Source organism: Gracilinanus agilis, chromosome 3 (genome assembly GCF_016433145.1).
Source record: "Gracilinanus agilis isolate LMUSP501 chromosome 3, AgileGrace, whole genome shotgun sequence".
Lineage (NCBI taxonomy): Eukaryota > Metazoa > Chordata > Mammalia > Didelphimorphia > Didelphidae > Gracilinanus > Gracilinanus agilis.
This window is the reverse complement of record NC_058132.1, coordinates 89887860-89903118: the sequence shown is the minus strand read 5'-3', so window position 1 is coordinate 89903118 and position 15259 is coordinate 89887860. Positions and strand designations below refer to the sequence as shown.

The window sequence follows — 15259 nt, the reverse complement described above, 5'->3', positions numbered from 1 at the left end:
CCTCTGAAGGTAGAGGAGTTTCAAAGCATTGCATTTGTTTTCAGATTTGTTGGACATATTAATCAATTTTATTGCTTGTCTTTTCTCTTTTTCTTTCTTTAAAAGATTCTTTGATATAAAGAAGGACTCACTGGTGTGAAGATATATGATGAAATATAGGCAAGTTAAAAACAAAACAAATGAGAAAAATTATTAGAAAAAATTATCTTAAATTCTTCGAAGGGCTTGACAATCTAAAACTATGAAGTTGTACTCAGAAAATGTCATAATAGCCAAATCTCCTTTCCACAACTCTATACTCTATTCCTTAAAGATTATTCTTGTCATCTTCATCCATCTAGTGGCTATATCACTTTTCTCTACCCTTCTACTGTGTGTGCCCTTTAGGACACCTGTTCTATTATGAACAAGTTTCATGTCATATAAAATAGATGCCTTCTTCATACCAATAAATTCATTTATATCTACATATGCTACTCTCATATCTACATATGCAACTCTCCACCACCTTAGGTCTATGCTACTCGAGGATAGAGACTCTTTCATTTTATCTTTGTATTCATAGCTACTAGTACATTATCTGGGGCTTAGTAGGTGCTTCACAATTTGTTGTCAGATTGAATTACTTGATCCATAGGATTGTTGGGAGAAAAATTCCTCCTTAACTGTTCATTTCTATAGGAATGTAATCTGTTGTTATTTCAGTGCAGCATCAATGTGCTCTGTGACTGCTAATGACATTATAATGATACAGAGCTGAATATTATAATGGTTTCTCATCCACTAATTTTCATTCTCACTGTAGATTTGAGACACAAATTCAAATGCATGGTATATATTTTAGTGTGAAAGAATTCATTCAAAGACCAAAGTCTTGTGAGAAAATGGGATCTCTTTTCCGTGGTGGCAATCAAAGAAGACTACATGAAGAGTGTGGCATTTGAACTGACCCTTGATGGAGAGATAAATTTTCCCCTACAATCAGAGGGGAACCCATGAATTAAGACCAGGGAGAAAAGACACATTGACATGCTTATGCCATCAATTCGAACATGGACACACACATACAGTTTCTTCTATACAAGCTCAAAGGCAACCAGATAGATACAATCTATGTACAAATAGGAGAATAAGTGGATGAAGGAAATGCAAAATAAGGCATGTTTAAGTAGTGCTTACTACATATCAATCACTGGTTTAAGCCCTGGAAAAAGCAAACACAAGATAACACACTATTATTCTTTCACAGAAATATGAAATTCTCATAACCACAGATACACAACTGAAATATCTATAAGAACACTCTCAGACAAAACACTTAAAAAACCCAATTGCTCTTATACAAATAATACTCATACATATGACTGCATTCTTTTTCAAGAACCTATAGATACAACATATACAAGAGTAGGAATGAAACTGTTATACAAAGAAAATAAGCATATGTGATATCTCACTTGCTCTGTCTCTCTCTCACACACACACATACACATACACATACACACTTTTCTGTTTGTTGTTCTTTACTTGTTTCAGTTATGTCTGATTCTATGACTCCATTTTGGGTTTTCTTGGCCAAAATAATGATGTAGTTTGCCCTTTTCTTGTTCAGCTCATTTTATATATGAGGTAGTAAGACAAATTCGGTTAAGTGACTTGTCCAGGGTCACACAGCTAGGAAGAGCCTGAGGCTAAATTTGAACTCAGAAAAATGAGTCTTCCTGATTGTAAGCTGGGCACTCTATTCCATCTACTACCTAGCTACATAGATACTCTTCTTCTCCGCAAATGAGTATATGTATTCCTATGCATCAATATACTCTTATACAATAACAGGGACACTTTGTATCTTTCACCCTTACACTCTCCATTTCTTTCCTTTTTTGTCAGTTCTCCTCAAGACCCAGAGATCTCCCCCATGTCTCTATATTACTTAGCTGCTCCATAGTTATTTATGGAGAAGGATGAACCCTCTAGATTATTTGTAAGTTATGTTTTTCTTGTTCTGTTACTTCTTTAGTTTGTGGAGAATTGAAAGCCAACTATATTTCCAGAGTTTTTCCATCTTTTATCCACTCAAGGAACTTTAAAATTTAAAACCAAGCCAGTCTTCATCAAAACTTTTAAGGAAAGTTCAAAGGAAAGATCCTCTTACATTGTTTGGTTTATTCCTTTTAGTGATCTCCACCCACTTTAGGGCTCTCTGTACACTATTTTTTTGATATGGTGCATCTCAGTGAAGTGAATTGTATATAGAAATCCCTGATCCTGGAGGTTTTAAGTTTTTGCCTGATCTCTAACTATGGAATGAATGGCCATTTTTACTAGAAAGGATACTCAATACTTGGCCAGAAGGCAGATGATGCAAGGTGAGACTGAAAGCAGGAAATAAAAGGAACGTTGCTTTGCCTTTTAAATTCTATTGACCAGATGGACACTGACTCCATTAATGAATGTATAAATGTGAGAACACTTAGGTGGACTCCAATTATGTAGTTATCGGAATTCATGCAAATTCAATTATGGAAAGGGAGAGAGACAGAGAGAGAGGTCCTGCATGTGGTGTTCCCTGGGTGCTGTTGTGCTTCAAAATAGTATGGACCAACAAGCAGAGAGACTTAAAGTGAGTCTTCGCAGGATGTATCCACCTCCATGAATCAAAATGGAAACAGTCTAGTTTTACCTGTGCTAGAAATGTTTCTGTGTTTGACTCATTAACTTAACAAGTTAATTTGATGTAAAGAGCTCTAGATAGAGAATCAGAAACTAAATGTTCTCACTCTGACCTTAACCAACTATGTGACTTTGGGCAAGTTATTAAACCTCTCTCTGACCCTTCTCTATAAATTTAATATATTTCATCACTTACCCAACCAGAATGCTGTAAAAATGCTTTTCTGCCAAGCTTAGATCCCCACAGAAGTTAGATATTTCTACTCTAATCTCTGCATTTCATTTTTCCCCCAGTTTTGGTGAAGTCATGGTATGTTGATTCTCATCCAGGATCTGACTGGCTCAAAGGATGGATCTTAACATTGAGTCTGCCTACTTTCCACTCTCTTTAGAATTACTTTTCTCACACACAGAGAAAGATGCATTTATATTTATACACATACACTTCCTGGACATTTTCTTGGCAAAGCACAGGAGGAAGTAATCTTCTACAGGAAAGGGAATGGTCAATGAGGAAAGGAAGAAAAGAGAGGAGAGAGCCACTTTGAAGAGAAATAAATGTTTCTTCAGCTTTTCTTCATCCTTCCACCCTAGGATTTCAATCCCTTCCCTTCCTTAGTTCAGTTCAGTCTCATTGACTTATACATATTTCTTAATTAATAACAGTGAACTAGCTAGAGCTAAACTCATCAGCCTTTAAGCAAGATAGTAAAATGAATCCTTGAGTCCACTCTTGTTTTCAAACTATTGGGATATTTATTTAATAAATAATTAGGAGCCATTAACCCATTAAATGCAATCTGCTAAAGTCATTATTTGATTGTTAGCTACAGAATGATCAGCATTTTATTTTTGAAGTGATTTAAATTGTTTGAGTTAGATAAGAACAGAATCTCATACTTTTGTTTAATTATTCCAATTCCTAAACCACTGAGAGAAAGAGAATAGTAAATGGCAAAAGCCATCTGTGTATCAGTTTGATTTTTCATTACTTTTGTTTATTTGATACCTAAAGTAAAATACTCTGCTCACTACACATGAATGATGTCAAATCTAATTGTCATTGGATTATTGTGGATTATTATACCTATAAAATTTAAATAGTAGATTCTAAATAGCAAGATTCTCAGAAGTTTAGATCTTTGCTCACAAAATTATAATATCTGTTTTAACCTATTCTAGTCTTTTCCTTTTTTTATTTCCAATTATTTCTCCCTCCTTTTGTCCTCATTCTCTATTACCTACATTATTTGTATGTGTATTTGTGATTAAAAAATTAAATAAAATAATGGTATACATCTTTACCAACCTTAATTCTCTATTCTTGGGGCTTCTGACTTCCATAATCCTTCTTGCATTGAGCTTATCTCATACCTATAAGTGCTTCTCATCATCCCTTTTCCTCACACCATATTAATCATTCATCTATCTGTAATGTGTTCTTCTCCTGTTATTCTTACCTGCCTTTTCCTCTCTGCTATAGATTCCACCTCTTCCTTGACCCAGGTGATGATTCTGAGCCCTTATGCTGCCATTTGAAATCCCATAGGTCACCCTAAACCTTGAAGAGGCCCTATTGATTCCCTAGATACCAATCAAACAAAATGAGTCTTTACAGAAATTTCTCCTTCTGGTATATGGAAGAGGTGTGGAGATGGGAAGGAAACTCATTTATGTACTGATTAATTAAAGGAATCTCAAATGATTTATGATACTTTCAAAGTCTTTATCCAGTTATAATGCCTCAGTCTTCTTCCATCATTAGTATAGTTTCCAATCCAAAAAACATATGTAGCACCTAGAAAATGTCATTTCCCTGATGTGCATATATTTACATATTTATATTTTCTCTATGTGCTTATTCTGTTTATAAATTGCTCTTTATGTCACATCTTTGTAATCCCAACTTGTCAATAGAATTCAACAGACATTCATTGAGCACTTACTAAAGGAAGTTCACACAATGGATAGAGTACTATAACAGAAATAAGGAAGACATGAGGTCTAATCTGGACTCAGACCCTGTGGGAAGCCAATAAGATAATAGATAAAAATATGAGACTCCTCTTTTGACTCCTTTTGTGATCCTTGTGATTTCTTCTTGAAAAGTATTATGGCCTTACTGAAAAGCTTTAAGTTCCTATCAAACCTGAATTTAAAGGGTTAACACTGTTAACACAGCAAGGAATGCTGCTGCTGGTTATAGCTAAGGCCAAGATACTCCCCAACTTGGCTTTCTGATAAGAACCTGGTCAAAATTCAGCCTTGGCCTTGGTCTATTCTGAAGCCAATGTTTTGTGTTTTGATGTGACATAATTTGTAACTTCTGCACATCTGCAAAGTTTCAGGGGTGTTCTTTTGTGTGAAATGAGTCTTGCAATATATATAATAAACTCCATGCTCCTGGAGCCAGAGCTGGAAGCATGAAATAAAAGACATTTCCCTTGTCCTGTCCTTATTTCCTTCTCAACTAAACTGTCATCAGATTATCAGAGATGATAAAGAGATCTCCACAAGACCCTTTCTTTTGGGGTAACCCTGTGCAACCTCTGTTTCCTCAAATGTAAAGTGGAGACAAAAATAGCACCTGCTTCACAGGATTGTTTTGTGAATCAAATAAGATGATATATATAAAGTACTTGGAAAAACTCAAATTCCTATATAAATGCTATTATAATTGTAATTGTTTTTATTATCATTATCATTATCATCATTATTATGTGTTTTCTGATGTGCTATTATGTGTTTTCTGATGTGCCCGAAATTAATATAAAACAGAATTTCTCTATTCAAAATGTTCATCTCTTTTAGAGAGGGGTAAAACATATACATGGGTAGCTATAATATCAAATTATGCAAAATAAATTGACTATAAAAATGCACGTCAAGTGGTAATTAAGTTTCAAGGGAAGAGGAAAAGTTTTCATTAAAAACTGAGGCAACTGGGGAAGACTGCCTAGCAGAGATCACATTTAGTTTGTACTTGAGAGATTATTTAAGAAGGAATTCAGGAAGCAAGAAGGGAATGGATGACATTCTGAGTAAAGAAGGATCAAAGACGTAGAGGCAGGAAACTATAAGATACATACAAGGGGCGATTTAATTAAACAAATTTCGTTGAATTCTTACTTTGTTCAGGGCAATACCTTAAAGGTTGGGAATAGAAAAAAATAAATTTAATGTTTACCCTGTTCACAAAGTACTTATAGTAAAATATACAAATAGTTATGATACAAAGGCTAGTGAGACTAGTATAAAGTAGTACAGTATAAGAAAAATGCATGGAGAAAAGATAAATTTCAGGTCAAGAGGAATGAGGGAGTGCTTCATGGACATTAATGAAGCATAATCTATTTTTTATGAGACTGTGATTATTTTAAGATAGCATAGTAGATGCGGTGTGGCATTGCTATATTTAAGTGTATTCAGAATTGGTTGAATAGGCTGAACCTAAATGAATCATTGTAAAAGCAATTCAATGGTTTAACTTTCCAGTAAATTTTCCTTTATTTGAAATAGTAATAACTTGGATGAAGGTATAGCTGTTATACTTTGAAAGATATATATGCAACAAAATTTGGAGAAAAATAGGTAACATGTTTGAAGGTAGTTGAGATCCAACAAAGGTAGAAAAATAGACTAAATCATATGAATTGGAATTTCATGGAAATTAATTTAAGCTCCCAAATTTGATATGGATGTGGTATAAGAGTCATGACTATCAAAGAATCTATGTGTAAAAATTATCCAAGACTTTTAATAGACTGAAAACTTTATATAATTTAAGTTGCAAAATTCTGAAGTCTCCACTTGACAGGTACCCCTTCTTCTCAAAAGTAAACCTTAACCCTATTTAAAGTTAAGTTAAAAAAAAGTATGAACTTCAAATTGAGGGAAAAAACAATTTCCCTGTGCTCTATTCTAATCAACATATATCTTCAGATGTTAGTGTCAGTTCTGGATGCCACATTTTATTTCTATTTATTTATTTGTTTGTTTTTTGTTTTCAGGATTCATTTAAATTTTTTTGATTTCTGAATTCTCTCCCTCCCACTACTTATCCATTAAGAAAGTAATATTATACTAATTATACATATTAAAGCATACAAAACATATTAGATGTGTTGCAAAAAAGATAAGAATGAAATATTGTGTTTCAAATTATACTCAGTCTCTATTAGTTCTTTCTGTAGAGGAGGATAAGTTTTCATAATGTCTTTTGGAATTGTTTTCAGTCATTATATTGCTGAGAATAGACAAGCCATTCACAGTTGATCATTGTATAATATTGCTGTCATCATGTACAATGTTCTCCTGATTCTGCTCACTTCACTTTGAATTAGTTAGTAAATTTCCTTACAGGTTTTTCTGAAGGCATCCTGCCTGTAAATTCCTATAGCACAATAGTATTTCATCATAATCGTATATCAGAACTTGTTCAGCAATTCTTAAGTTGATGGACATTTCCTGAATTTTCAATTATTTGCCACCACACACAAAAAAAATTGCTATAGATATCTTTGTGTGTATAATTCCTTTTTTATTTTTCTTTTATCTCTTTGGGATACAGTTCTAGCAGTGGAACTGATGGCATAAAAAATTTTATAGCCCTTTGGGTATAGTTCCAAATAGCCTTCCAGAATGACTGAATCCATTCAGAAGTCCACCTTTGTGTCCCAATTTTTCCAATTTCCTCCAAAATTTTCATTTTCTTTTTCTGTCATATTCAACATTATAGGTGTAAGATGATACTTCAGAGTTGTTTTAATTTGCATCTCTATAAACAATAGTGATTTGAAGCATTCCCTTATGATTATAGGTGGCTTTGATTTTTTTTCTTTTGAACACTGCCTGTTCCTATATCTTGACAATTTGTCATTTGGGGAATGTCTTGTATTCTTATAAATTTGGCTTAATTCTCTTAACATTTGAGAAATTACATCTTTTCCAGAAAAATAATTTAATGTCTCCTCAAATTTCTTGCTTTCCTTTTAATTTTGACTGCATCTTTTTTTGTGAAAAAATGTTTTAACGTAATGCAATCAAATTATCTATTGTACTTTTTGCTTCTGTAATTTCTAGTGGTCACAAAAAGTCAATTAAACATCTTAGAATGTTCAGAAAGTCATTTAGAACTTAATGCTATAAATAGAGGTGAAGTTCCAACTGACGGGGCTTTTGCCTTCTGGCTTTCGCTGTGGCTGGAGGCTTTTGCTTTGGCCTTTTGGCTTTGGCCTAATTGCTTCGGCCTTGGCCTGTGCTTATTTTGTTTGGGGAAATTTGGACCTATCTCATTTCTCTGGACCTCTCTCTGATCTCCCATCTCCATCCCTCCCCTTCCCTGATTTTCCTTTGGGTTCTGGTTGGAAGGGAGGGTTTGGTGATTAGACATTGTGGGTTTAGTTTCTATAGGCTAGTAGAGTATCCTCAAATAAGTTACCCCTAATTTTAGTGATTTGATAAAGACTTTACTTAAAGGACAGTCAAATCTTCCTGTCTAGGAGAGCCGGGCTCTCTCTGTCTAAACCTCTCCACGACCCATCCCCCACCATCACCCTCTCCCTAGCAGCAGTTAGAAAACCCTGAACCCCTCTCCCCTTCTGACTGACCCTGGTATTAATAAATTCCCTTGTTACCTATTAAAACCCTGTAGTGAGTCATTGTGTCAAAAATTAAGACAAGGGCTCAAGAGGAAGGAATCATTTTCTTTTATTTCTTGAAAAAACTCAGACATCCGTCTTGGCAGGAAGTACCTCCCTGAGACTTCCTCCAGCCATCATTTTGACTGGCAGGGAGGGCCCTTTCGACTCCTCCCAAAAGAGACTTTGAAACTAAGAAGAGAAACCCTCCAGTGAAACCTAAACGTTTCTTACTGGCCCTAGTTTCCTCCCTGTATCCTCTGTCTCAAGACTCTGAGAATAAACCTGTTTGAGCTGCCCTCTCCTACATATCTCCTATACACCTTCCCATACCTTCATTTCCTCCTCCAATCACCTTATAATCACCAATATTCCCCTTTATCCTTCCTCACACCCAAATTACATTTTGTTTGACCTACTCAGATTATTTACTTTTATTATATTTTGATAACATTAATTGGTGATCAAAGTTAGTGAACTACTTAAAATCTTCTGAAACAACCAAAATGAAGCTGGCTAGGATAACATTCATCCTATCTACCATCTCAATGATTTCTTGGTCCCTAATGCAGGGTATGGTAGATTTTTGGTTTATAAGGGTCCCTAATTTCATGCAACAACTACTGAACATCTATGATTATTATAAATGGTGTGTTCTGACCCTGGCTGAATGTATTTGCTTCATCCCAACAGCCATAGCCATAATCCTAACAATCCGGCAATTTCTTATGGTCTCTAAAAATGTTTTCTCTCACCTGTGGCAATGGCTTAACTCAATTACAGCACAAAAGAAAGATATTGATTCTGGGGAACTAGTAAGTAACATCAAACTACTATTCCAAGTACTAAAACAGATAAGGGAAGGAATAGAACTGGACAAACACACAATTCTCCAGCTAGAGATTGTGGAGTCCAAATAAGATGTTTGACTTTTTGTGACCGTTAGAAATTACAGAAGCAAAAAGTTTCTGTTAGCCACCTTGTGTTGCAATGATCCTCACCATATTTTTTCTAATTCTTCCCTTATCCATCTTGCTAACATGTAAAATGATCATGCTCCCCAAATTTGTTTATGATATTACCTTTTTTTTGTCTAAATCATTTGCACATTTTGGCCTAATCTTGGTATATGACTTAAGATGTTGATTTTTATTTGGTTTCTGTCCAAATGCTTCCAGTTTTCCCAGTAACCTTGTCAAATAGTGAATTCTTGTTTCCAAAATTGGGAACTCTGTATTTAGGAAACATAACACAACTATGGTCATTTACTAATGTGTACTGTGCACCAAATGTACTCCACTGACCCACTATTGTAGTTCTTATCCAGTACCTGATTATTGCCATGATTAGTACTTTGTATTACACTTTGAAATCTAGTTTTGCTAGGCTACATTCCTTCATATTTTTCAATGATTCTTTTAATATTCTTGACATTTTATTTTCCTGAATAAATAATATTATTCTTTTCTAGCTCTATAAAAATATATCAGTAGCTTAATTGTTATGGTACTGGATAAGCAAATTAATTTATGTAGAATTGTTATTTCTATTATGTTGACTTTGCCTGCACATGAGAGATTAATATTTTTCCAAATATTTAGATCTGTCTTCATTTTTATGAAAATTATTTTTAATTAGGTTCAGATAAATTATGGGTTTATCTTGACAGGTAGTCTCTGAAGTATTTTTTATGGTATATAGAAGCCACTGGCTAAGCTTGTTCAGTTCATGTGCACAGAGGGCAACTTCAAGCTGTGAGCATCCCCTCTCCCCTTACTTAAAAGAGAGTGGAGGGAAGACATGCTTGCTTTGGGTGGCTGTACAGAGGGACAAGGTATGAAAAATTGTCCTCAGGTGCTGGGAGGAGTGGGAACAGAGCATCTCCCCCACTGCAGGCCACCAGGCATGCCAATACTTTGCCAAAGCTGGTCTATAGTTATTTAAATGAAATTTCTCTCTTCCTTCTGGCCTTTTTTATCCCTCCTCAAAAGCCTATTTTGTTTCTGACCACTGCCTCTTTTAACACACCTTTCCTTCTATCACCATCTAGCCCTTTTCTTTACCCTTTCCCCTCTTACTTCCCTGTTGGGTAAGATAGACAGCTAGGTAAGATACTCAACTAAGTGTGGATGTTATTCTCCCTTTGAGACAATCCCTCCCATTTCCCCCTCCACTGCAAAAGTTATTCCTTGTATTCCTTTAATGTGATATAATTTTCACTGTTATTTTTCTCCCTTTCCCCTTCTTCCAAAATGTTCCCCTTTCACATTCTCCACCTTTTTCTAGCTCATCACACCATAGGCAGCTCCCATTTATGCTCTAAGTCCATGTAGACTCCTCTAATTGTTTTAATAATGATAATGCTCTTAGGAATTAAAAATTAGGGGAATTTAAGCAATTTTACCTTATTCAATCCTTATTATTTCTCTTTTCTGTTTACTTTTTTGCATCTTGTAGTCATGTAATTTAATGTCAAATTTTCTATACACTTCTATTCTTTAAATCAAGAATGCTTAGAAGTTCTCTATTTCATTAAATTTCTATTTTTCCCCCAAAGGGTTATACTAAGTTTAGTTGAGTAGGTTATTCTTGGTTCTAATCTTAGCCCCTTTTCTTTTGCAATAAAATGTCTTATTCTAAGCCCTCCACTCCTTTAACAAAGATATAGTGAAAGTTTGTGTGATCCAGACTGTTTAGGATGCCTTGATATTTGAATGACTTATTTCCAGCTGCTAGTAATATTCTTCTCTTTGAACTTGGAGCTCTGGAATTTGCTATAATATTCCTGGGAGTTCTCATTTGAGGATCTTTTTTGGGAGATAAGTGAATTCTTTCAGTTTCTATTTTAACCTCTGGTTCTAGGATATCAACAGTTTTTTTAATAACTTCTTGAAATATGATGTTTATGATTTCTTTTTTGTTTCTTTGTTTGTTTGTGGCTTTCAGGTAGTCTAATAACACTTAAATTAGCTTTTTCATTCTATTTTCTAAGTCAGTGGTTTTTCCAGTGAAGTATTTTATATTTTCTTCTTTTTTTCCATTCTTTTAATTTGCTTTCTTGTTTCTTGATGTTTCATAGTTTCATTAGCTTCTACTTGCCCAAATCTAATTTCATGGAATGATTTTCTTCAGTGAACTTTTGTACCTTTTCATCATTTTGATCCATTCTCCTTTTTGAGGAGTTCTCACTGAATAATTATACCTTATATCATTTAGCAGATTATCTTTTTTAAATGTTATTTTCTTCTGTATTTTTGAACCTCCTTCCATAAGCTATTAACTCTCTTTTCATGATTTTCTAGTACTACTTTCATTTTCTTCCCCAATTTTTCCTCTACTGCTCTTATTTGATATTCAGAGTCCTCTCAGGAGTTCTTGTTGGGCTCATGTCTAAATTAATTTTTTTCTCTTTGAAGCTTTGCTTGTAGCTATTTTGACACTGATATCTTCTGAGTTTGTATTGAGATCTTCCTGTTACAATATTAGTTAGTTGGGTTTTTTTTGTTGTTGTTGTTATTGTTCGTTCATTTTCCCTGTATTTCTTGACTTTTAAATGTATGTTAAATACCTGTAGAGGAGAAGCTTTCCATTCTGTTCTTTTCAGAGCTAATTTTGAGGGAATATATTTTTTGTAGTTTCCAAGACAATATAAAACAAGTAAAGGTCTGGTCACTTTTTCCCTGGGTAGTACTCTTGTCTTTACTAGGAAGGGACCTCACTTCACTGCAGCTAACAGCAATAGTGCTACTTTCTAATTATCACAGTTAGCATTTCAAGTACAATATTAAATAATGGTGATAATGGGTATCGTTGCTTCACTCCTGATACTATTGGGAAGTCACCTAAATTATCCTCATTGTAGATGATATTTGCTGATGGTGTTTAAAAAATACTACTTATTATTTTAAGGAGATGCCTTCTTAAACCTATGCTTTCTTGTTGTGTTTTTTTTTTCAATAGGAATGAGTTATATTTTACAAAGGCTTTTCCTGCAACTATTGAGATAATCATGTGCTTTCTGTTAGTTTTGATTATTTATATAGTCAATTATGCTGATGGTATTTCTAATGTTAAACTAGCCTTACATTGCTGGTATAAATTCCCACCTTGCCATACTAAATAAACTTTGTGACATATTGTGATATTCTTTTTTTTTTTTAAACCCTTGTACTTCGGTGTATTGTCTCATAGGTGGAAGATTGGTAAGGGTGGGCAATGGGGGTCAAGTGACTTGCCCAGGGTCACACAGCTGGGAAGTGGCTGAGGCCGGATTTGAACCTAGGACCTCCTGTCTCTAGGCCTGACTCTCACTCCACTGAGCTACCCAGCTGCCCCCTGTGATATTCTTTTTGTTAGTATTTTATTTAAGATTTTTGCATCAATTTTCATCAAGGAAACTGGCCCATAATTTTATTTCTCTATTTCTGTTTTCCTGGCTTAGGTATCAGCAACATATTAGTGTCATGAAAAGAATATAGTAGGACTCCTTTTTTGTTAATTTTGCCAAATATATTATATAGCACTGGGATTAATTGTTTTCTAAATATTTGATAGAATTTTATAGAATAGATAGATAGATATTTGATAGAAAATTTTTGTTCATTTTGCCAGAAAGATTATATAGTACTGGAATTAAATGTTTTCTAAATATTTGAGAGAATTCATCTAGTTCTATTGATGGCTTGTACACTTTATTTTTCTGTGATAGGATTATGTAATTGTTCTATTTCATCTTTTGCTAATCTAGGTAATATATGTTTTTGTAAATGTTCATCTATTTCACTTAGATTATCAGATATATTGTCATATAATTGGGCAAAATAACTCCTAATGATTGCTTTGATTTCCTCTTTATTAGAGATGAAATCATTCTTTTCATTTTTGATATTGCTGATTTGATTTCTCTCTGTTCATTTTTAAATTAAATTAACCAGTGCATTATTTTTTCTCCACAGGATAAGATCCTAATCTTATTTATTAGTTCAATAAGTCTTTTACTTTCCATTTTATTTTGCCCTGTGATTTTTAGGATATCCAATTTAGCATTTAGTGGGGAATTTTAAATGTGTTCATTTTCTAGGTTTTTTAGTCATATGCACAATTCACTGATCTGCTTTTTCTCTATTTTATTGATATAAATAAATTCTCAGGGATATACTTTTCCCCTGAGTACAACTTTGACTATATCTCATAAATTTTGATATATTTCTTCTGATTATCATTCTTTTTAATGAAATCAGTTATTGTTTCTATGATTTGTTCTTTGAACCATCATGTTGAAGAATTAGACTATTTAGTTTCCAATTAGTATTTCATTTATCTTCCCATGAACCCTTACTTATTATAATTTTTATTGAATTATGATCTGAAAAACATTGCATTTATTATTTCTCCTTTTTTGCATTTGTTTGTGAAGTTTTTATGTACTAGTACAAGGTCAATTTTTGTATATGTGCCATGTGCTACTGAAAAGAAGGTATATTCCTTTTTATTCCTATTCAATTTTCTCTAGATATCTATTAAATCTAATCTTTCTAAAATTCCATTCATTTCCTTTACTTCTTTCTTATTTATTTTTTGGTTAGAATGGATTTTGGAAGAAGAATATTTAAGTGATTCATTTGCAAAAGGCCATTAATCCTCACCCAAATAGCTTCATATTTGTCCTTTTTCTCATAGGAGCTCACTTACAATTCTGCTGTTTAAGCTTCAATAGCCTTTCTTCAGAAAAACCTTGAAGATAACCTTTTAGATCTGTTTGGTCTTCACACTATAGATTATTGGCTTTAGCACAGGGGGAAGAAGGAGGAAAGCATTAGACATCAAAGTGTGAACAAATGGAGGTGCCTTCTTTCCCCACCTATAAACAGCAGACTGTGCAATGAGGGGGATGTAGAAAACAGCCACAGCACCAATATGGGAGATGTAAGTGCTAAAAGCCTTGTACTGTTCCTCTGGAGATGCAATGTTGAGCACAGAATGAAGGATCAACACATAGGAGATGCCAATCAAAGGAGCATCCAAACCAAAGGAACAAAGGACCCCAATGAGTCCACAGAAGCTATTAACACTGATATTGGAGCAGGAACGTTTGATCACATCAGGATGGTAACAGTAGGAGTGAGAGAGAATATTATCCCTACAGAAAGAAGGACAGCTAAGAAGGGCAAGGAGGGGAGTCATGAGTATAGTCCCTCTTGCCACTATACTCTGTCCAATCTAGATGATCTTGCTAGGAGTGAGGATAGTGGTGTATCTCAGTGGGTTACATATAACAATGTAGCGGTCAAAGGCCATGGCCAAGAGCAGTGATCACTCCATGACAATAAGGAAATGAATGAAAACATATGAAAGAAAGAAAGAAAGAGAAAAAATTTTAATGAAGTAAGGGATGGAGGGAGGAAGGAAGAGAAGGAAGGAAGGAAAGAAGGAAGGAATGAAGGAAGGGAGGGAGAAAGGAAGGAGGGAGGTAGAGAAGGAAGGAAGGAAGGAAGGAAGGAAGGAAGGAAGGAAGGAAGGAAGGAAGGAAGGAAGGAAGGAAGGAAGGAAAATTTAAAAGCAAATATTATTACATCTAGTAGGTAGCATAATGCTATTTCATGAAATGAAATTCGAGTCATTCATCTTGCTGAAAAGCTCAAGTTTACAGAGGTGAAGTGCTTTATTCAGGGTGATCACTGACACATAAAAAAATGAAAAGTTCAATTTAAGTTAAGATGCATAAAATTCTTGCCATCCTGAATATCCATAAAAGGCCAGTCTCAGATTAAACTGAGGCAAGTGAAAGGATTTAATGCCTCCCTTTTGATAAACTGAATACATGAAGTGAAAAAACTCACTATTTGATTCTGCAATGGTGTTTTTTTCTCCACTGCTGATCCCATTGATTCTTGGGATATAGGACATAATGTGAGGGAAAGATTGGATTTGTTTTTGGCCTAAAGTAT

The 15259-nt window shown here is 34.3% G+C and overlaps 1 pseudogene; it reads right to left on the bottom strand.

Moving 5' to 3' along the window:
- Positions 1–14060: 14060 nt before the first annotated feature.
- LOC123238736 lies at positions 14061–14633 on the bottom strand (annotated as a pseudogene).
- Positions 14634–15259: the final 626 nt, after the last annotated feature.